Genomic DNA, 23877 nt, shown 5'->3' with positions numbered 1-23877 from the left:
TTAGAGTGCGCGTAAGGCCCCTATAAAACCAATAAAAACCTGCGGCAGTACCATGCAGCACTTTGCGCTTGAGGAAAGTATCTGCAGTCAGGTTATGTTTATAGTTGCGTGTAGATGGTCTGCGCAAAACAAATGTACAGTGTTCGTCAAAAATATACAGCCCAAGGCGTTTGCTTCCAAGGCGTGTAGCGGGGCTCTTTAGCACATTTGGCAGTCCTGAGCTTTGAATAGTTGAGGACTTAAGTTCCTGCCGCCTTGGTGAAATCAGGGTCCCTGAGTATGTAAGAGAAGCCGCGCACCAAGGCTCAGATACAGACCCCCCTTGGGCTGTATACTTTTGGCTAAGACTGTATACGTATACACGAAAGGGAACAAGACACGGCGGGCAGCCGGTCCGTCTTGTTATCTCTCTCGTAGGTCTATTTTGCGCAGCCCGTCTACATGTAACCTATATCAACCAACACGGCCAGCGATGCATCTCCCTTCGGTGCAAGGTGAATTAGAAGTATGGGAGATTTTGTTGTGGTTATTGTTGTGGCGAATTCATCTGCGCCCCACCCATCTTCTCTATAAACTAGGGTGCCTCCTCCATACAATAGCCTACTACAACGCAAGTGCTGGTCGAACCACACGGTTGCCACAAACTTCGCGTCGCCCACACGGCAAGAGCGCTGGGAATTCGTTCCGAGTCGTTGTTGATAGCGGGCGTGAATAACGACCGGCTTGGAGAGACGCCGGCTGCCTACCTGTCTCTCCTTTTTTTTTTTTTTGCTCTGCCCAGCGTGTGCTGGGCGCACGGGTGGTGACATAAAACGGGTTTGCTGTTTATCCAGCGTGCGCGCGCGCCCATGTACACGTGCCCCAAGGACGTGGTTGTTTCCACCAGACGAGATATTCCAGTCTGCAGGCTTGATTTCAGTGGTTTAGCCGGGGTGCCGCCGATGCTGCGAGACGCATTGAGCGCCGCGTCTTGTGCGCGGTTGCGGACAGCATTGCAATACCTTCCAAATCATCATCATCATATTAGGTCCCGGTTAAGCCTAGTGCGGGACAAATAGGTTTTGCAGTGGTCTCCAACTACCCAAGTTAGGCGCTGCCCCTTCCCTCCCCTTTACAAAAATTTCTTTAAGCAGTCTGCTGTCCATAGACTTCTGTAAATAAAGTCTAATGACTCTCTAGAGACAAACCCTATAGAAGAGTCTATGGTCAATAGAAATCCTATAGACAGTTTGTAGACATTCTACAGATTTATGGCCATACGCTTTTAGTAGACATGTATAAAGACAGTCTATAGACTATGAATAGACAAAAGAAATATATATAGGAAGGCAGTAGAGTTTATAAGAAGTCTATAGACTGCCTATTGCTTACTTTTGTAAGGGACCTCCCCTCCTCCTTACAAAAATTTCTTGGACCATCTATAGATGGTCCATATACTTTCGTCAATAAAGTCTAGATTTTCCGAAGAAGAGTTCTACTACTAGTCAATAGGCACACTATAGAGGGTGAAAAGACAGTGTATAGATTTATGGTCATACACTTTTAGTAGAATTTTGTCTATAGGTACACAATGGGTACACAAAAGGAAATCTCTATGGGAAGGCAATAGAGTCTACAAGAAGTGGTCAGTATCATAGACACTGTCCCCACCCTATGTAATGCCCTGGAAGTAGGGCCTTTAAGGGTATGTTGAATAAATAAATTTTAATTAGGGCAGCCTTTTTATGTTGACATATTTCGTAACACCGAAGTAAGAAAACGTGAAGAGACAAGGGGGCAAGCGAACAAACGCGAGTCAATGACATCTTAGTCAAAATTAAGAAGGGGAAATGGGCCTGGGCACGACACGGAATACGAAGGAAAGATAATCGATGGTGCCCTAAGATAACGGAGTAGATTCCAATAGAGGCCAAGCTTAGCCGAGGGCGGCATAAAGTCGGCGGGGCGGATGAGATTATTAAGTTTGCGGGGGTGCAGCTGGCATAAGACAGGAATAATTGGGGAGAGGTGTGAGATGCCTGGATTAGTTGGAGAGAGGTGGGAGATGCCCGGATTATTTGTAGAGAGGTGGGAGGTGCCTGGATTATTTGCAGGGAGGTGGGAGATATCTGGATTAATTGTAGAGAGGTGGGAGATGCCTGGATTATTTATAGAGAGGTGGGGGATGCCTGGATTAATTGGAGGGAGGTGGAAGATGCCTGGGTTATTTGTAGAGAGGTGGGAGATGCTTGAATTATTTGTAGAGAGGTGGGAGATGTCTGGAGTAATTGGAGAGAGGTGGGAGATGCCTGGGTTAATTGGAGAGGATGGGAGATGCCTGGATTATTTGTAAAGAGGTAGGAGATGCTTGGATTATTTGTAGAGAGGTGGGAGATGCCTGGATTATTTGTAGAGATGTGGGAGATCCCTGTATTAATTGGAGAGAGGTGGAAGATGCCTGGATTAATTGCAGAGAGGCGGGAGATGCCTGGGTTAATTGGAGAGGGTGGGAGATGCCTAAATTATTTGGAGAAAGGGTGGGGGATGCCTGGATTATTTGGAGAGAGGTGGGGGATGCCTGGATTAATTGGAGAGAGGTGGGAGATGCCTGGATTAATTGGAGAGAGGTGCAAGATGCCTGCATTAATTGGAGAGAGGGGGGATGTCTGGAATAATTGGAGAAGTGGAAGATGCCTGGATTAATTGGAGACAGGTGGGAGATGCTTCTGTCCTGCAGTGGGCATAGTTATAGGCTCATGATGCTGATGGTGAAACCAGACAGGCATTTGGGCAACTTTGTTTCTTGAACGACGAAAATACTTCGAAAGGCGGGACTAAAGAGCATGGTGTACGATAAAGGCTACTTAGCGTTACGTATACCTCGCCTCGCCTTCGAGTTTCGTTTGGTGCAGTCTTTAGTGCCGCTTTTTCGTCGCTGAAGTACACTTGACCAACTGGCCCTTCAGTGCACCAAGTTTGTCCCGAGTAAAGAATCTTATAATTCTTTATCTTTGCACCTAAATAATTATCAAGCACGCCGGGGAGGCGTTCACTCTTCCCAGAGTTGTTGCAGGAAACTGACCTCGGCATCGCCGCACGTCTCAAGTTCTGCCAGGGCTGAAGCTCAAGGCCTCGCGAAAGAGCTCGCGAAGGCTGAAACTGACTCGATCGAGCGAGGATTCCTTTTTCCATTGCGTATGAACTGGGTGTGGGGGGGGGGGGGGGGGGGGGGCTCTTTCGTGGAATAAACCCGCCCGAGACCGCTTGTATGGCGCGCAGATAGGAAACGTGTCAACTGGTTTGTTTTCGAATCCATTCGTGGAATCAACTTGCTGACTCAAAAACAAACACTGTTACCTGCGTACAAGTACTCTTGGCGGTCGCATATAATGATATGCGGGACGGCGGCGTGGGAGCCTTTTCTTTTATATCTTGGTGTCTGTAACACGGCCACCAAATTGTTTTCGCTTGCGACATGCGTGTATGTGTGCATATATATAGTACCCAGCGTAAACAGATGCCAGGAGACGAAGTGATAAAGCAATTTGAAACGCCGCCAAGGGCATCTGACACTGGCTGCTTGCAATGATGAGCGTTAGTTGCGCTCTCGAGTCTATACGCGAAGCTCTTGTGTCATCCGGTCCTCTGTTTAAGCGCTTGATGGATGTTGCCGTAAACTGTGAAAAACAAAAAGGCTTAAAGCAATGTACAGCATATTAAATGTGTAGCAACGTAAAGCAATGCGCGAGGCTAACAAGTTGGTTTGTTATTTTTTTCACCGCGTTGTCGATACTGCTGGCGTTCTGGGAACAGCTGTTGTTTGCATCAAATTTAAAGGGACCATGAATATCGGGGCAGGAATAGTCCAAGTTCTCAGTCTTCCTTCAGCGAGCCGTATATCACCTGCCTCGTAGAAAAGAATGGTGCCGAGGGCACCGCATCTTAGAGCCTCCAGCACTCGTGCCGTACACTTGCACGCACGCGTGTGCAAGCAATCCCGTGACTTGAGTTTACTCTTTCCGTCGAACGAGCCTTAGCGGTGCCTTGAAGTGTATGGTGTTTGTTCCCGAGAAACCTTATGATACGAGTTCATAGCTGAGCGTATAAAATTGTTGCGGCAGTCCCCTGCTTTGTAAGAAAGCATTAAGTTGGGATTATTTAGAATGATTTCATTGCTGTAAACCCAATCTGAGCTGGTCGAAGACAGTCTGGCCTTTTTGGTTTCACTCCGGTGTGGTGTTCAACGAAAGGTTGTTAGTAGGGATCTTCAGCGCGCTCTAAACACAAATCCGCCTACATGGGAGTAGCAAGGGAGTAAGCTGCCCTCTAGCGCACTACCTTTTTATAAAAGGGAGGAGTGCGCTAGATGACAGCTTACTTACTTTTTGCTCCTCTCTGTTTATTGTGCAGAGAGTTACCGCATACTGCTTTTGTTTAAGACTACCCCCAGCCTCCAACAGCGCATGCGCAGATGGCCCCGAGGGACTATCTGCGCATGCGCTGTTGGCGGCTGAGGGTAGTCTTATGCGGTAACTCTATTCTAGGCTATCTATGAAAATAATAGTGTATGAAGCCTTCGGCACGGTTGTTGTGCAGCCTTCGTTCTATGGTAGCAGTAGTAGCGTGCCTGTCGTCACGGGAAGTTCCGTGGTGTCACTACTTCCGGATGACGTGTCCACCTTCTGGCAAACAGCGTGGAACCGTTGCCGTCTTCACCTGCTCGCCAATGAAAATGTGCCTTCTGTGGTCACGTGATGCAGGCCTGTGGTCCCCGGTTTGCGGGGGTGTGGTAGAGCTATCAATATCAAGCACGCCCTGCGTGAGGAGGGGAAAAGTGTGCGGTGTTTCCCAGCTGAGAGAAAAGGGCCGAATATGGTCTGTATGGAGATAATAATAATAATAATCATCATACTAAGCCCCATTAAAATGCGCTGAAGTGCGAGGAGTATCACGGCCAGTTTTTGACGTGGCCAGGTGGGAGGAAGTCTTATTTGCATAGTGCATTTCTTTAACTTGATTGGTCGGAAGAACGGGTGCTAGTGCGGTTTTCCCGCGTAAAATCGTCCCTTTGGAGCCCGCTTCCCACTTTTAAATCTACTCCTGACAGAAGGAAAAATCTGCCTTTCATAATCCCCTATAACAACCCGATCCTTTGTCAGCTGTAGCCGCCTTGCTCCTGCAAACTTCCTAATCTCATCCGTCCACGTGTGCCGCCCCCTGCTACGCTTGCCTCTCTTGGAATCCGCTCTGTTAGCTTCACCGCCCATCAGCTGGGGCGCCTTCGCATTACGTGGCCCCCCCATGCCCATTTCTTCATGCTCTCGACTAGGATGTCGTTAAGTCGCGTTTCTTCCCTGACCCACTCTGACCGCTTCCTATCTATATAATGTTACACCTACCGATTTCCATTATAGCTCGCTCTGTTTTCAAGTTCAACCCTTTTTCATTAGTGCCCGCCGTGGTGGCTCAGTGGTAATGGCGCTAGGCTGCTGGCCCCGAAAGACGCTGGTTAGATCCCGGCCGCGGCGGCTGAATTTCGATGGAGGCGAAATTCTAGAGGCCCGTGTACTGTGCGATGTCAGTGCACGTTAAAGTACCCTAGGTGGTCGAAATTTCCGGAGCCCTTCACTAGGGCGTCCCTCATAGCCTGAATCGCTTTGGGACATTAAACCCCCATAAACCAAACCAAATATTTTCGTTAGCCTCCACGTTTCTGCCCCATAGGTTAGTATCGGTGAGGTGCTGAGTGCGCTGGGCGACTGAAAAATTTCGAAATTGACTGCGTGAACTTCCTCAGGGAACACGGCCGGGAAACACGTGAACCAGCTGAGTTGCTGGGCTAGTTGCTTCAATGCGGAAACACACCACAAAGTGGGTCAGGGTTGCTTGCACAACAAACTAGCCCAGTAGTTCGCCTATTGAAGCATGTACATACAACCAATTAGTCCAGCAGTTCGTCTGTTGAAGCATGTACAACCAACTAGTTCAGCAGTTCGTCATTTGAAATATGCACAACAAACTAGCCCAGCAGTTCGTCTGCTGAAGCATGCACAACCAACTAGCTCAGCAGTTCGTCTATTGAAGCATGTAGAACCAACTAGCCCAGCAGTTCGTGTATTGAAGCATGTGCGACCAACTAGCCCAGTAGTTCGTCTATTGAAGCATGTAAGACCAACTAGCCTAGTATTCGTCTATTGAAGCATGTACAACCAAATAGTCCAACAGTTCGTCTGTTGAAGCATGTACAACCAAATAGTCCAACAGTTCCTCTGTTGAAGCATGTACAACCAAATAGTCCAACAGTTCGTCTGTTGAAGCATGTACAACCAAATAGTCCAACAGTTCCTGTGTTGAAGCATGTACAACCAAATAGTCCAACAGTTCGTCTGTTGAAGCATGCACAACCAACTAGCCCAGTAGTTCGTCTGTTAAAGCGTGTACAGTCAACTAGCCCAGCAGTTCGTGTATTGAAGCATGTACAATCAACTAGTCCAGCAGTTCGCCTGATGAAGCACGTGCAGCCAACTAGCCCAGCAATTCATCTCTGGAAGCACGTACAACCAACTACCCCAGAGGTTCGTCTACTGAAGCACGTACAAGCAACTAGCCCAGCAGTCCGTCTCGAGCAGCGCTTTGTGGTGTGTTTCTTTCCGCTCGTGTCTTTTGTTTGCGCTGCGCGAATTGAAGCGCGTAAACCAGGAGCGGTGCCTCACCGCTTCTGGTTTACGTGTTTTCCTGCCGCGTTTTGCAAAGTTGGCGCTCGTATTTTCAGACAAACACACTCAACCACACACACACACACACAAAAAGAAAAACGTCCTTAGCGCAGTTGCGTCACTTCTCTGGGCCAGTTCGATCCAGCGCATTCCTCCCCGTCGCCTCGAGACAAACAGCCAGCGAGGACAGGAGGAGGAGGAATTCAGTCTCGTAAGCGTCCTCCCCTACCGCAAAGAACCCGACCCCAGAAACCGACGCAGCCGTCGAACGACGAACAAAGAAAGCCACGAATTCGCCCCCGCCGCCGTCAGCTTCGGCGTTCCGCGTGAGAAGGTATGGGAACTGCCCGCGTCGACGTCCTACCCGCATTGAGTGATGGATGACCCATTCGTTAGCGCACCAGCGACGCGCTTCCCTTTTAAGTGACGGGGCAATTTGCGCTCCGTAAACACGACTCAATCCCTGCCCTGCGCGTCTTTCCTTCCTTCGCCAACTCGGCTCCACTGCGGCCCGCTGCAAGTGGATGAAATGCGCGGCTGCAGCGTTTCGTGCGAACTCGGAGCTCTCTGTCGCTTATACCATCGCGGAGCCCGCTTTATTTAAAGTCATATACACTGGGATTTATGCGAAGCGTTGGTCGGTTCTTAGGCTGGCGATACACCTGCGGTGGTTTGAAGTACGGCATTGAAATGTTGCGTACTAGTTTTCTTATCACTGCCCCCGTTAAAACGAAATGGTTAATAACGAAGTATTGGGTATAACGAATGAATGATTCCCTTTGGAAGCACGAGACGATTTATAACGAAATATTGGATACAACGAAGGAATGATGATTCCTTTTGGAAGCTCGGTCAACATCGGCTTAGGCTGTCGAGACACCTGCTGTGGTTTGAAGCACCCCATTGAAAAGTTGCGTGTTAGGTTTCTCATCATTTCCTACATACTGTCGGTCTCGTTATAACGAAGCGGCTCGTAATGAAATATTGCATATAACGAAGGAATGATGATTCCCTGGAAGCTCGGTCAACGGCGGCTTGGGCTGCCATGCACCTGCGGTGGTTTGAAGTACCGCATTGAAATGTTGCGTATTAGGTTTCTCGTCATTTCCTATTTGGAGTCGAACCTCGTTATAACGAAGTGGTTTATGACGAAGTATTAGATGTAACGAAGGAATGATGATTCCCCTTGGAAGATCGGTCAACACGGGCTATAACGAAGCTGCGGCTATAACGAAGTAATCGCCGGGCCCCTTCGACTTCGTTATAACGAGGTTCAGCTGTATGCGTTTTCCATATGGCTCATATGGCAAACCATACGGTACATGCAGAGTCTGTACGGACAACGCATAGCGAGGTGTTGAAATGCACACGGAGTTGGGGACCCTGTATGACGCCACGCAGGTAGTGCTGTATGCAAAAAAAGGTACGGAGAGGGGTGTGCAAACTATAGAGCGTTCAGACTTCCGTATATGTTCCGCATCGTATGGGCTCCGTATTCTAATAATTACGTTTGCGCGAACCACACAGCAAAAAACATAATTACAACGCCGATTTCACAAACTTTCCGACTTCCTAATTTCACCTTCCCACCTGCTATCTATCGTTTCCGGCTTAGTTTGCTATCTCTTCGAATCGAGTCTGTTAACCTTAGTCGACCGTCATTTATCACCTCGTAACGTATGTCCCGGCGGAATCCATTTTGCTCCCCCTTTATTTCACCTAGAATTTCATTAGCTCTAATCTGATCTCTAACTCATTCTGCTTTGTTTCTCTCTATTGACGTTACCTCTCTGATGTTTCTTCTCATGGCTCGCTGTTAAGTCCTCAGATTAATTTCAGCCCCTTCCTCTGAACGCCAGCTGTGTTTGACGTCAAAGACCCATGGCGGAGCCTGCTTCTTGTGGCTTCTGAAATTGGCCACAGTAGATGCTGCCATCTCGAAGAGCTCTTTCGTAACCGGCCTGACTGCAGAACTCTACCGGCTGCGGTGTAGAGGCGCGTCTCGGCTTCTTCTTCGACCTTCCCGCGATGCGTGCACGCGTCCTCGCTGTCGTTGCGTCGACTTCGTGACGTCACGCGGCGCCGGCGACCAATCGGCGCTCGTCCGAGTGCCCGGGTAGGTCGACGTTAGGGGACAAGGTCTGAAGGCAGGCTCTGCGGTCTCTATGCGTAAACAAACACCAACCGCGACTGCGAGTCGCTGGTTGGAGCTTGTGTACATCTCGTATCGGCGGCATCGTCCACTGCTCGTTGCGACGTCGAAGGGGTGAGCGGCCGTTGACAGCTAGAGGACCTGCCCTTTGGTTGAAGTTGGTTAACAACCCTTACAAAAATTTCTTTAGACATTCTATAGACTGTCCATAGACTTCTGTCTATAAAGTCTATAGACAAACCTTAGAGAGCAGCCTACAAGCAATACAAATCCTATAGACAGTCTATAGACAATCTATAGATTTATGGCCATACACTTTTAGTAGACTTTTGCCAATAGACATTCTATAGACTATGAATAGACAAAAAGAAAAATCTATAGGAAGGCAGTACAGTCTATATGAAGTCTATAGACTGTCCATAGACCATTTTTGTAAGGGAACGCGGTTATTCTCGGGCGGGGGAAAGTCAATTTAGGACGTACTACAGAAACACCCTTGTGCCGATGTTTTGTGTGCGCGGTAAACGAACGCTAGATAGTCGAAATTGACCTTCGTCTCTTCACAAAGCTCTTCCTCATATCGTGTGCTCTAGCTCTGTGACGTAAGCATGGTAATCATTGTTACCTGAAATCTTTTCACACCGATGACTGTATGACTGATTTTCTGCGGTGCAAACACCTGCGTCACATCATGAGTGATAAGTTCCGCACTCGGTTGCTCAAAGTGCTGTCAGACTTAGCTGAGCCCACAGAGCGTATGTAAAATATCGGGATTGGGTGCCCTCGACAATGCGCCACACGTGGTCATATATGGGCCGTATCATCATACGACCGTATGGAACCATATATGACCACACATCTCAAATGTCCCAGATATGTCTCATGTTTACGGGGTCACGTTACATATGTGACCACATGGACGTAGGGGACCGCCCCCATGTGCACCCATTTCGATGGAAAAGGAAGGGGTTATGGAGGGCTGCAAAGCGACTGATTACACCTATCACTATCACTTATTCGTCACGCCGTAGAGAAAAAAGGAGAAATATGGGCTAATTTTACCCTTTAAAGGGCCCCTGAAACGCTCCGCACTGGTGCTAAGATACAGCTAGATACTGATGTGAAATCACCCATCATCCAGCCGCAAAAATTTTCAATCTAGCTTATGTATAGATACCAGAGATATCGTGCTTTGAAAACCACCTTTTTCGTTTTTTTTTTCTGTACTCATACGCTGGAGTGAGCCATAAAAAATAGCTGGGGTTTAAACTTTGGTTAACCCTGGTGAGAAGCCTTTGCATGGCTACGTTCACAAACGCCACACACACTTTCGAACGGATTTTCTGTAAAGCGCTGATGAAATTCACGTGTAGCCGAGTAGGCTCGCTGAGTCTGATCACAAAGTCACTCTTCCGGCGCTACGTCTCGCTTGAAACCATCTCCGACTCTGCGTCGCTGGTTAGACGGGACGCTTCGAGATCACATGGCCGAATCAGCAGATGGAGTTGAAAGGTCGCGTGGCCTCTCGGCCAATCATAAATTTAATCTCCACCTGCCACGGTAGGGAGGTTGCTCACAGTCCGATGGGGCACCTGCCACCTGCCACGTTGGGCAGATTGTGATGACGTCAGTAGGTCACATGACCTGCCACGTGACACCTGTCACGTGACTGCACTGACGCTGCGCTCTTGAAAGCCTAGCGTAGTGAAGCTTCCGCTTTAAAAAATAGAGTACAGGTCCGGGACTAGCTACGCTGCATCGCTCGCGTATACATTACGTACAGTACGTCTTCCAGCCCAGTTGTTTACTTGTTTTAGGCCGCTCGCTCCCCCGCCACTATTCGACACCCCGCCGTCTCCAGCCGGCCGTGTCTCCCGCCTTTCTTTGTCTAGAAAGTCCCTGCTGTTTTTGGCGAGCCAATGGTAGCCCTCCTACGACTGACGTCACGCGGGCAACACAACATCGTGTGGCAGGATTCGCGCGAGACACCGGCATCGGACCTCGCCGCGAGGCCCGGGAATGGGAAATTTTATAAACTATATGTAAATTATATGCTAGGTTTTGATCACTTGTGCGCTGCATGAACTCTCTTTAGCCTTTAAATAATGCACGCATTTTATAGCCACTTTCAAAACCGTTCCATGGACCATGTAACGGATGCTCAGTGGCCAGATTGAACTGTGAGCGTTTTGTTTCAAAGAAACGAATTATCTGTATTTCCAGCGAAAAGCCGGCCACTCTCGTTCTGTGATAGTGGGAAACATTCTCACCTTTATAATTTTTGCTGGAAATGTTTGCTTTTTTTTTCCTCCGAACGGTGAGTCAGGCTTGGAACAGCTGAACTTGCCAATAACTTCTGTGACTAGGGGACCCGGTGCTCTCATTTTAAACACGCGCGATGCACGAGGGGCGCGAACTGAAGCTGCAGAGCTCGCGACGCGATCACCGCACTGCTATGTAGTCGGCGATGAAAACAAAGTGATCGTTCATGATTGTGCCAGAAAATTCCACTTACGCCGTGCGCGCAACGAAGAGTTTAGCTCTACGGCGCCACCTTTATTTAGAACTGCTCAAACAGGTGCCGTATTTCGTGGCGCGATTTTTTTTTATTTTGGTTTTCTTTGCTCTTTCGTTTATGATTAGGTTTCACTCTTTCTATCAGATTTTGTAGGTATAAAGGCGCCCTGTACTAATTCACAACAACAAAACCAACGCAAGAGAACACCGAAACAATGCTGGCCACGTTGTGTGCAAAGTATAAGTTTTTATTAGTGCCTCATGCATGCATCAGTAAAAGCACAATTGCCTGCTGCGATGGATGAGTGAATACGGCGTTCGTCTGTTGAGATCGACGATGCGGGATCAAATCAGTCCCGTCAGTCCACTAATTCAATCCCGTCAGTCCACTCATTCAGTCCACTCATCCAATCCAGTCAGTCAATCCAGTCAGTTAATTCAGTAAATTAATCCTGTCTGTCAATCCAGTCTGTCAATCTAGTCTGTAAATCCAGTCTGTCAGTCCAGTCAGTCAGTCAAGCCATTCAGCCAAGCCAGTCAGTCAGTCAGTAAGTCAGTCGAGTAAGTCAGTGTAGTCACTCAGTCAAGTCAGTAGTCGAGCCAGTCAGTCAGGTCAGTTGGTCAGTCAGTCAGTTAATGTTTTAAGGCGAAAACCTTTAAGCGCTCATACTCGCGGTGACGGTGTCCGTCCGGCTAATCTTGGCGCAGTGCGAGCTGCTACCCTCCCCTCACCGGCGCGCATCCTCCTCGCACCTGCAGCATCAGGTGGCGCATGCGCATGTGCGCATAGCAACAGTGACGTCAGTCGCGCCGCTCGCCCCAGTGGCAGCTGTGGCGCGCGGAGCACGCACAGTTGTGTATAGCAACAGGCAGCCGAGGTGACACAGTAATCAGGAAGGCTTTCGCCATGCACACTTTAGACCCACATAGTGTCCCCGTAGTTTTTTTTATTACTCCCATCAACACGAAAATTTACAGAACATGTTTGAACCCATAGCCGGCCGTGTTTCGATGGAGGCGATGCGCAAAATGCATCCGTGCGCTGTGCGATGTCAGTGCGCGTTAAAGATCCCCACGTCTCCCCCTCCTTCCATCACGGCGTGGCTGAGGTGTCCACAGAGAAGGGAAACGTTTCTTCCGCCTTTCCTTTCCTGAAAACAAAGTTTCGTTTTTCATTTTCAACTCGACCGCTGTTGTACTCGCTTCCTTGAGATTGACAAATCTACTTCGGCCAACTTCACCTGTTGTCAAGGGGGGAGCAGAGGATAGACGGAGAGGTTGGCTACCCTACACCTGAGGAGATCTGTTAAGCTAATTAATGAAAGATCGTGATATGACTTTAATAGCGCAAGGCGAGTTTGGCCGGAGAGCACGATTGCTAGTGTGTGTGTGTGTGTGTGTGTGTGTGTGTGTGTGTGTGTGTGTGTGTGTGTGTGTGTGTGTGTGTGTGTGTGTGTGTGTGTGTGTGTGTGTGTGTGTGTGTGTGTGTGTGTGTGTGTGTGTGTGTGTTTGCACGCACGCACGAGGTTATTATAAGCATTTCAACCCAGGGAAGCGTGTCAGCAGACTAGGGGAGTTACCCTGTTAAAATCGATGGGCTCCCGGCGGTACTGCACAGGGATCGAACCCCGCACCTGCCGCAAATGAGGAGGATGTTCAAACCGCAAGGCAGCGGAGAGAGGAAGAGAGAAGGAAAGGTCATGCCAATGGGTCCGGGTCCATTGGCATTCATAAACAGAGATACCTTTAGGTCATCGTGCAATGAACCCGACCTCCACTCATCCGTCGTCGCGCCAAACATGCATGTGGGCCGGCAGTTGGCAGCACTCCTGGATGGAACATTATCGGGTTTGAGTAGCGATATACGCAGGCCCGTTGAGATAAGCGGCATATCGGGACTCGGTCGTCCGCGTATATACTTTCCAGCCTACCGCAGCGTTAAAAGAGGAATAAGAGGGTTCCTTATTTCGAGTCGGTATCTGCTATCTACACTCGCGAACATGACCCCGCTGATAGCACCGGGAGGTGTGTACCCATACACACGGATTCATCATTGGAAACCAAACACTCGGTGAGTGTTTGTGTGTGTACCTTGACATTTCGACCGCGGCTAAAGACGTGCAGTTAGACGATCGGACTGTGGAGTGACGAAACAGCGCGAGGCAGGTCTCGCAGAAACTTCGCCGCTTTTACTCACGTTAACTGGTTAACGCCCATATATGCGGAATTGGTCATTCCCGACTTTACAATCGTAGATACCTGGGAGTCCTCATACCACTCCTGGCGCAGTGGTGCAGCGGTTCAACAATGCGCCAATGCCCTGCGATGGCAGGTGCTGCCACCGGTGCTGGATTGGGCGACCTAGGTTCCTCTTCCAGAGCAGCCTCTCGCGGCCAACCATTAGTTTAACTGCCACCTGTCATGGTGGGCAGTTTGATCACAATCCGGTGGACAGGTTGTGATGTCGCCACGAGGTCATGTGACCTAGGTGGCTCACCTAGGTTTGCTTTTCTGTAAAGATTTTAGCTCACGGCCAAGAACAGTGACACCGCTGACGACGCTGGTTTTTCTGCGATACTGGCTCCTTAACGCTATCGCGCTAAAGACTGCATGGCTCGCCGATTTCTCGTGGTGTGTCGCTAGTTACGGGGTGCTCTCTCTCTCTCTCTGGCTGCACGTGCGGAGAAGGCGCGAATGCTATCGAATGGAATAGAGGAAGAAGTGTCAGTAAGAGAGGGTTTGACTTACCTGGACTTGCTGACGCGGTTGAATTTGGGAGTCGTAGATGACGACGAACTACGGTAGTTTTTACTTCTCGCTCCCAGATGGCGCTTCTGTTGGAGTTTTGCAGCTGGAGGTATGACCAGAGAGCGCTGAGATGAAAGACCGCATCGCTCTCCTGTTGTGTGTAAGTAATTTTGAGTAGCTACGAGTGTAGTCATTATGATAGGGCTTTATTTGAAGACCTGTGTGTGGGGAGGGGTTCACTTGGGGGGTGCGATACAAGCATATTTCACCCACCACTTCTTCGTTCCAATAGTAGCGAAAAGTAGGAGACTTCTGATTTCTTTCTGCTCTTGCTGACGGCGTCTTCGCTGACGTCTGCCTTGGAGCTCTCCGCGTTTCGTCGCCATGTTTATCCGAGTGCGGCAATTTCACTGGATCCCGTTGAAAAATTTGTTCACCAATCAGATCGGTACCTTCTGCTGTTATCAAGTCAGTTCTTACATCAACCCCTTTTGTCTAGTTTGATCAGTCATCCAAAGAAGACAGTCGCCTGTGAAGAAAACTTAAAACTTAGTAGCTTTCCCCATGTGTTAAATGGATGCCGATAGCACTACCTCTTCACCCTCCCCAGTGTGTACGTAGACGGTGATAATGTTTTTATTTTAATGGCACAAAAGACAGCTTGGCCAAAGAGCGCAATGGCTAACGTGTTTGTGGTGCTGACGAGCTGTAGTCAAAGACCCATTTTCCCCATGCATTTCACCCCAGGGAGGCGGAGGACCAGACGAGCTGAAAGCTTGTACTCGTCGGAAACCTAGCGGGTACTCGGTGGCACTGGGGGTCGAGGCCCGCACCTCCCTCATACTAAGCTGCATGTACAATATTTGTCAAAAGTATGCAGTCCAAAGGGTCTGCTTCTGAGCCCTGCAGTGCAGCTCCCCTTGCATAGTCAGAGACCCTAATCTCACGAAGGCTGGAGGAACATAGTCCTCAACCCTCCAAAGCTTAGGACTGTCAAATATGTTTGAGTCCCCCTACACGGCTTGGAAGCGAACCCCTTGGGCTGTATATATTTGACGAAGACTGTACAAGGCCCTGTCTTATGTCACACTCCCAAGCGTACCCCGACTACCCCGTCAGCGGTCGCGCACGCTCCGTTCTCATTAGACTAGAAGTGATGACTTCATCCCAGGGAAAACCTCCCTGACACATCTATGGCTTCCATAGAAAGATAGAGAGAAAGAGGAGACTGTGCCCTAAGGGCAGGTTTACTCTGCAACAGAGCTCGTTTCACAATGCCGGGTCCCGAGAGTGGAAGAGGCCGTGCCTTCTGTTTTTTCCTTAACGCGCTATCCATTCGAAAGTGTCAAAGAGGAGACTTCCTGACGTTGAGTGGTTGGCAAACAGCGATTGGCTGCCGTGGCGAAATGTACGGGGATAAGACGGGGCACGTACGGGCTGGTCACGTGACTGCGCGTCGTTGCACGACCGTGCATAGCGGGGAGGAGGAGGTGTGGTGGGCAATGCGCCTGTGCGCGTGACCTCGTGACGTGTGTGTCCCTCTCTTCTGTGCTCAGTCGCGTGAATCCGTGCCAGAAGCCTCGCGGTGTCTATGTGCGGAGAACAGTCGCCGGTGGGACTGCTTCAACGCACGCGATCGGCAGGGATTTCAACGAGAGGGACGGCGAGTACCGCCGCGTCTGCGTTTGTGGAGTGAGTGAACGCTGTGTGTGGCTGTGGCCAGTGGCGGTTTGGGACGTGGACGTGTGCTGGGTTCTGCGGGGACTCGGGTGAGTTTCGCCAAACTTTGCTGTCCTTTCTCTTGAATTTATAGTCGACTGCGGGTTATATGTAATCATAATCATAGGTGGTTAATTGGTTATTGTTTATGGTGGTTTTAAGGTCCTCAAATGCGACTCAGCTAGCTATGAGGGACGCCGTATTTAAGGGCTCCGGAAATTTCGACCACCTGGGGTTCTTTAACGTGCACTGACTTCGCATACGAAGTTGTGGTCAAGAACTACACCAGGGTGGCCAGATCATGTTCTGGTGATGGGGTGCGTTATCGGTTCTGGTCACCGAGATAAAGTTATGCAATTCCATCGTCACGAGGAATTTTTTTTAAAAATCTGGTGAAGAATTGCGTGACACCGAGATTCGAACCCCGGTTCTCTAGCACGCGAGACGGATGCTCGATATCTACGCATCACTGCATCGCGCAACTTGAGGTACCGGAGTGGGTTCTAAGTTAATGTAGGAAGCGTAGTAGGGGGCGACTGAGAGATGGTAAGATGAGGTTAGGATGAGGTCTGCGAGGATAGGGTGGCCGCAGCGGTCTCAGGACTGGGTTAATTTGAGGGATGTGGGAGAGGTCTTTGTCCTGATGGACGTGGTTAGGCTAATGGCCATGATGGGTCATATGTAGGAAAGAAGGTAGCCGAGTTGGACTACAGCAAGCGCCAGTGATACCCAGGAGCTCCAGGAGAGAGGGTGAAAGGAAGAGGATGAAGGTAGCGGACAGAGAGAGAGACACACAACGAGGCGAAGAGTGCTCTAGATTCGCACAGGGAGCAGGACAGTTGGGGCAGGAATGGTGAAAAAGTCCAACTGCTGCCCTATGGTAACAATTGCTCAGGCGGGCCTGAGCCAAGTCAGGCCCAGAACGTCGTTCCTGGTGCTTTCGACAGCTTCACCTCACATTACTGTCTCGCTGCTGAGTGACATCGAGCGGCTTTTTGAATGTTGTAGCGACTCGGAATGCTCTATCTGTTACCAGGGCCGTGGGAAGCGGTAGCCGCAGCTTGTGCATGTACGTTATGAGGTACACAGAGCAACTATACGAGATGTGTACGGTGAGCAGTGAGAATCATTCTCAAAAACTGTTCGGTCGAACAGAGTTCACAATTTGATTGTTCCTCTCGTTGTGTGACCCTTCAGAGTGCACAAAACGTACACTTCCTCAGTTTTTTGGTAGCCGATTTGGTTTGGTTTGTCGGATCCAACGTCCCGAAGCTGCATTCACAAGGTCTCTGAGAAACGCCGTTGTGATGGGCTCTGAATTATGTTCGACCACGTGGGCTCTTATACGTGCGCTGTCATCGCGAAGCTCACGAGAGGTTATTGAATTGCGCTTCCATTGAAACCCGGCCGCCGCGGCCGAACGCCAGACCACCCAGGTGCCGGGGGTGGTATTTTTCGGTAGCGAAAATACTCAACAGCGAGCATGTTCAGCGCCTATGTCGTGACATCGTAGGCTTGTAGGAGAAAAAAAAAAGGTTTGTGGAGCTTTGTTTGGGAGCTAGGGTTGTTTTGAATCCGCTGCTATAGATTTTCGCGCGAGAAATTTTGTCACAGCGATTCGAGTTGAAATCGATGCGTAATACCAGTAAAGGATTTGTCAGCTTACGATTACACCAAGTACGCGCACTTGTCATCCTAGACTCATCAAGAACATCCGAGGTCGCTGTGATCTAGTTTGACATCGTGATACGCGGGTACCTTGCAAACGATTTCTCGAAAGCCATCAAGGACAGTAAGGATTGATTTCGTTCTAGTTTCGCTCGTGGAAGTCCTCCTCAGTGGGCGAGGCTACGATTATGGGGATGAGATTATGGGGATTCAGTAGTTTGTGTCCCGGTTTCAGGATCTTACGTAAACATTCATAAAAATATTGTGAGTGACTGTCCTATATACTCCTGAAATCCGGCTCATTTGCCAAACAATCCGACGCGCTTTTATTCGTCACCACCAAGAATTTCTTGGCACACCTGTGGTGAAACCGGGCCGGCGCGTTTTGCTGCGACGAGGTGCTTTGACTGGGTACCGTTCACAATAACAAATAACTCACTACCTCACGGGCAGCGAACGCAACTGAAAAGAGTTGTAACGTGTACACCCGTGGCCAAACGTCTCCTTGCCAGAAGGTTTATTTTTGAGCTGTGCAGCGAGCACTTTTGGCATCCTTCAAGCTAATTAAGGCGCGCCCATATTTTGTATGCAGCCTACTCCTATCTTTTTATTAAGCCTTCATACATAGTCACATCACTTATGGGATTATTACATGGGGAAATACTTATCATTGCCATTTATCATCTCTGCAATTACAAAACAGGTCATCCGCATTATTACCCGTAGCCGTTTCTCTGCTAATGCTCGTTCTTTATTGCATGAGAACAATATTTTACCAGTCCGCCAGCTTTTCCAGTATCACCTTGGAATCATGTTCTTTAGACTACTACATGGAACCCTATATTTTCAGTTTGTAGACCCCATCCTGCTGATCAATCGCAACCCTACCAGATTTGCAGCAAAAAACAATTTTGTGCTCCCCAAAGTCCATACCAATTATGATAAAACGACGTCTTTTCTAGCAATTTCATTTTGGAATACATTGCCGCCAACTGTAAAAACATCAATTTCCTTGCCTGCATTCAAGAATAACCTCAAGGTATTTTTGTTGGAATGCTGATGTTTTATTCTCTTTTTATGTATATTACCTGTTTTTGTGCTTTTAGACTGTTTTTGTGGTGAAGTATTCATTTGTTATTTTATATATTTTATAATTATGCGCTAACTGTTGCTGTAATTATTTTTTGTATTATTGATCTATCGTGGGTCCCGGTACAGTCTTTGACTATGGGACCCTCGTCTGTACACTTATGATCTTTTGTATACATTTTGGGACCAATAAACTTCTTTCTCACAAAAAAAAATATTTGCAAGGGCAGCATAACACTCTTGCTCAAAATTGTTTGTTCTTTAGAGGTACCGAAGGGGCTCCGCTAAGCGGCTGCAAAGCAGACCGCGTGTCCTCAAGACTTTTGTGGAAGGGTAGTCCTCGTAACCGAGATTAAGCGTCCTCACCACATTTATTGTCGGGTAAAAGCTTCAGAGGGCGCAGCGGTCACATTGCCGCTACTTTCTGGGCGCTCCTACGGCGCGTTGCGGGCGGTTGGGCGTCTCCGTTGTATCTGGGCGTTAGCGTTGAGGACGTCGTGGGAGCCTGTAAGCGTCAAGCCTGATATCATTTTCCAGAAGGGAGCACAGCTTTCATTGTAACAACATCGGTGCTCAGAAGGATGTGTGTTTTTGTGTGTGATGAGCATACACACAAAACTTTGCATTGTGTAGGCTCTCCAGAACAAACTTGAGTAGATGGTCATGAAAATGTTGCTGCTATCCAGAGTTATGAACTTGGTCACGTCTAGCGCATGGCCAAAGGCCTCACCCAGTGGTCTCCAGTTAAACCTGTCCCGCGCTAGCCGCGGCCACTGACTGCCAGCTAACTTACTAATCTCATATCCGCATCTGACTCTGTCGCCTCTTCACCACCAGTCGCTCTACCGCCACCTGTTGTAGATCCCGCACATTAAATCTCCCTCCCAAGTCCTTTTCTAAGCCTGAGGCTGGCATTAAGCAGGGGCAGTTGGAGACCTTTGCGTGAGGCGTCCGGCAGCTGACGTACTGAACGATGCTAGCAGTGGTCACGTGTTACCCTCCTCGTATCCTTTGTCCAGCCATCCTTCCCATATCCACTAGCTTATAGGTGGTTTTACAGTACAGTTTTACAGTAGAGCTCATGTTAATCACTTAAAAGGTTTGCCTCCCGTTACCTCTTTACCCGGTTGGGACGGTGCTGCCTCAAGTGCTTAGCATAGGTGTACAGCTACGATAAGTACAAGAGGGAACACTTGGTTTTCAGTCCAGAACGCAAGGTGTATTTACATCGCCCCATCTCACACGATAAGGCATTTAGGTGATCATGCGTCTACAGCAGCCACGTGGCCAGGAATGTTTTTCGGGAGTGACCCAAGGTGATTTCTTCAAGCTGGCGGAAGAGAGGGCGCCACTGGTAGCTGGCTGAGCACTGCAAACAAGAAGAGGGAAGCGTTGGGTTGAACTTGACTTCGGGTGGAGGGGGTGGGGGGGGGGGGGCGGCTTAGATACGTGCCTGGACTTCACTGTAACCACCTGACAAAAGACAAAATACGCGTCCCACGCATTTTTTTGCAAGTAAACACTTGACTGTATGCAGAACAGATAATGTGTTCTCCTTCCTATTGCTCTGAGCTGTATACCTATACAGGTGGCAGTGCGGCGGCGGTTACACAACCGGAAGCCATTGAATGGCGCTCTCGGCACTCGACCTTTCATTCACTCTCGATAGAAGCCTCTGAGAGAGCCGTTCATTCACGTGCGATGACCGGACGTCGCACGTGTGGTTTCTGCCGATTGAGACCTGCAGTAGTGTTCTTCCTTCTCGGCTTGTTGATCGTTGCACTTTGCTGATCGCGCGCTCGACGACTTTGGGCGAAGGTGGAACCGATACGGTGCGTAAGCGAGAAAGCGTGTTCGATAGTCGGAGGCGCTGATACGCTTAGAGGTTGTACGCCGCAAAATTTTCAAGAGAGCCCTCGACCTCCCGGTCTCCACTTCCAACGCGCGACTGCTCGCGTTGCGGGTGGTGAACACCTATCGGGAAGTTCGCGAGGCGCATCTCGTTAACCAATACACGCGTCTCGCCCAGACCGTGTCCGGTCGCCGCCTTTTGGACCGGCTACATATCAAACATGACCACCATACGATGGAACGGGTTTGAGTACCCGAACTGTGGAGACGCGCTCTCTACGTTCGACCTCTTCCGACTAAGATGAATAATGAGGACAATAATGGCCGGCGCCAAGCGCGGGCGGATGACCTGCATAGCCATTATGGCTAACAGAAACACGTCGTCTACGTCGACATTGCAGGCCCCTATACCACTCCAGGGGGGAATGGTGCACGGCTGCAGTCATACACGAGGGAAAACAGTTGGACGGCGTCTCGTTCAGAGCGCCCAGCTCAACTCATGCGGAGGAGGTAGCGATCGCCCTCGCAGCCTCCCATCCCAACTCTAAATTCACCCTCACAGACTCTCGCAGAGCCTGTCGTAACTTTGAGTTCGGTTGCATCACTCCACTTTCTCACCAAATTCTTCAACACAGTACTCGCGACTGCGATCCAACTCATCCCTCAATCATATGGGTCCCCGGCCACCAAGGCATGCCAGGTAACGAAAGCGCCCACGAGGCAGCCCGCGCATTCACTTACCGGGCACCAGGCGTTCCTTGGGAGGACCTTAACCCAGATCACAGCCCTCTTCTTTCTTTTAACGATATTACTGAGCACTGTCGTGCCGAACACCGGCGCTAAACGGTTTCTATGAAGGGACTGGGTAAAGCTGGCGAACAACTCTCTTAGGCTCTTTACAAACACCCTGCTGTGCCCGGCGGTTCTCAAGCACTTTGACTCTTCTTTTGACTGCCGCTGCTCATTCTGTGGCGAGGCGGCTGACACCTTTCACATGGTTTGGGCATGCAGGCAAAATCCTTCTCTCCCCCCATCACCCCTTCCCCTTCGTGAGAGGACTGGAAGGCGGCTCTGCTCGGCTGCCAGGAACTATCGGCCCAACAGGCCCTGGTTCGGAGGACCTGCGCAGCGGTCAGGACCAACGGAGTCCCGGAATGAGGGACTCCGCCTTCTATTGTAAGAGGGCGAGACCCACTAGGGGCCTCTTCCAGAGCACCTCTCTGTACATATAGATAAATAAATGCTTTTCACCACCACCACCTGATACGCAGCAAAGTGCACATTCCGTTACTGCACCCCTTTAGACTAGGTACACTACTACGGTTGTATGTCCCCGCCGTCACACGGAATGTTAGTACGGACAGCGCTGTATACAGGTTCTAAGTGATCAGCATATTCAGCGTGTACGCCCGAACTTCGACGAGGGTGCGTGTACGGTGCAGTAGCCTGTATAGCTGGCGGTTACCGATGCGTGACCGATGCAGTCTCGTGCTGTGTGGCGCAATTTGAAGGTGCTTGCATTAGACAATCTATTCGTATTAAAGTGCTCTAACGCAGTTTATTATTCTAAGGAGGCTGAACGAAATTCATGGGCTTAGTGAGCCTATTGGTTCTTCTATCCTGCACCGTCACTTTCATTGGAGAAATTGCCACTACAACAGGAAGTTTGTAGGCCTTGTTGGCTGGGAACGAAAGCGATGGCATTCATTTTGAACGCGACCGTACTGTTGTTTCTCGGCGATAGGTGTATGTGGAACGTATGTCGAACGTAGAAAAAGCACACGTGGGACGTATGTGGGATGTATTTGGGACGTATATGAGACTTGCTGCCGTGGTTGGTGGCTCAGTGGTTATGGTGCTCGGCTGCTGACCCGAAAGAAGCGGGTTCGATCCCGGCCGTGACTATCGAATTTCGATGGCGCCGTAATTCTAGAGACCCGTGTACTGTGCGATGACAGTGCACATTAAAGAACCCCAAGTGGTTGAAATGTCCGCAGCCCTTCACTACGGCGTCCTTCATATATCCTGAGTCGCTTCGGGAGGTTAAGCCACTATAAACCGTAAACCGTGTATGGGACCTATATGGGATGTTACAGCGACAGCTGTATACCCGACCTTCGCTGGGGCAAACGGTATCGCTGTCGCTTCTGTGTTATGGCGTGCCCTGTAGCCATGCGGAGAGGTAGTCATGGTCATGTGGGCGGAAGGGTGCCTGCAAAAAGCCCGGTAGATTTTTTTTTATTCTGAAGGTAGGGTGCTTGGTAAGTGAATTAGTGAAATTAGTGAATTAGTGAAAAAAACTTAGGGGACTTCTTGCGATAGCCGTTACATTGCCTGCTATGGTGCTTACACTGAATGTCTAATGTTCTTGCCATTTTCCCGCCAAAACTCCGGTTGGAACCAGTTCCATTGCCCTTATATGGTATGCATGGGTCATCACCTTCTAGAATGTTCGAATGCCTTTCATTGGATCATAAGATCGGACTATGCTAATTTGACCCACTAATCCGCCTTAAACCACGCACTAAACCGCCTTCATTTTCTTGGATGGGTCTACTTCGTTTCTGGGTCCCCTGGGAATTTTCTTGGGTGGGTCAGCTGCAAAATTTTGAGGGTCCACCTACCACGGGGGTCATGTTGTGTTGACCTCACAGTCGGTTGAACTCTAGACCAATCACGCTGGCCCATCAGGGCGGGTTGTGATGACGTCCAAAGGTCACGTGACCTCCCTCGACTAGTAGGAAATTTCGTTACGGAGAAACCGGAAACTCCATGACGACAACCTAAGTGCTATCGTATTAGTAAGTTGATTTAGTAAAAGTTAAGGACAGCGCTTGCCTCTTCTTTCGCGCCCGCTAAGCGTCCACCTAAGTGCACGGAACTGACCCGAAGAAAGCGGTAGAGCAAGCGCGTCTTTTCGCGTCCAAGTGGCTTCCCGCTGAGCAAGTGTCAGTCTCTCAGCGCCGCTTATCATCGGACGCATTAGCAGCAGCGGTACTTTTTTTTATCGCTCTGCACTTGGAGGCTAATGGATTTCCTTTCTCGCAGCTCGAGCTACAGGAGACAGAGGGAGCGTGTTTGTGCCGGTGTCGGCCTACCCGTTTCCGCCTTGCCGGTCACTTATGTATTTCTTTTTAAACACTCGCGGTCGTTGTTTGTTTTGGAGAGCTGCGAAGCGTCCCTTATCTGAGCTTCCGCCGATCGACGCCTCCTCGGGGTAAAGCGCGCGTACACATCTTGGCGACGGAAGCGGCGAAATAGCGACAGGCGGCGCCGCTGTCGCTGTGTTCCTTGTATGCGCGGGAAATGTCCGGGAGCGCGGGCCTTATCTCTGCAGTCGTCGTTGGTGCACTCGCCGGGAATCCGTGTTTGTTGTCTATTCGTCTTTCCGGTTGGGTTTGACGAAGACGAACGTTGCGTATGTTGTGCTGAATGACC

General features: G+C 49.6%; 1 protein-coding gene across 3 annotated transcripts in view; it reads left to right on the top strand.

Annotated features, from left to right (window-relative positions):
* LOC144100967 (ATP-sensitive inward rectifier potassium channel 12-like) overlaps positions 1-23877 on the top strand; it is a 138459-nt gene that overhangs the window by 64357 nt on the left and 50225 nt on the right. Inside the window, exon 1 of one of the 3 annotated variants that reach the window (XM_077633911.1) lies at positions 15683-15881. The exons of 1 other annotated variant lie outside the window; for it this stretch is intronic. The gene's annotated coding sequence lies outside the window, so the exon portion shown is untranslated. Of the gene's footprint in view, positions 1-15682; positions 15882-23877 lie in introns of those variants that run through there. One more of the 3 variants, XM_077633910.1, reaches the window with a different exon arrangement.

This window comes from Amblyomma americanum, chromosome 8, assembly GCF_052857255.1.
Source record: "Amblyomma americanum isolate KBUSLIRL-KWMA chromosome 8, ASM5285725v1, whole genome shotgun sequence".
Lineage (NCBI taxonomy): Eukaryota > Metazoa > Arthropoda > Arachnida > Ixodida > Ixodidae > Amblyomma > Amblyomma americanum.
This window is presented reverse-complemented; position numbering and strand designations above follow the sequence as displayed.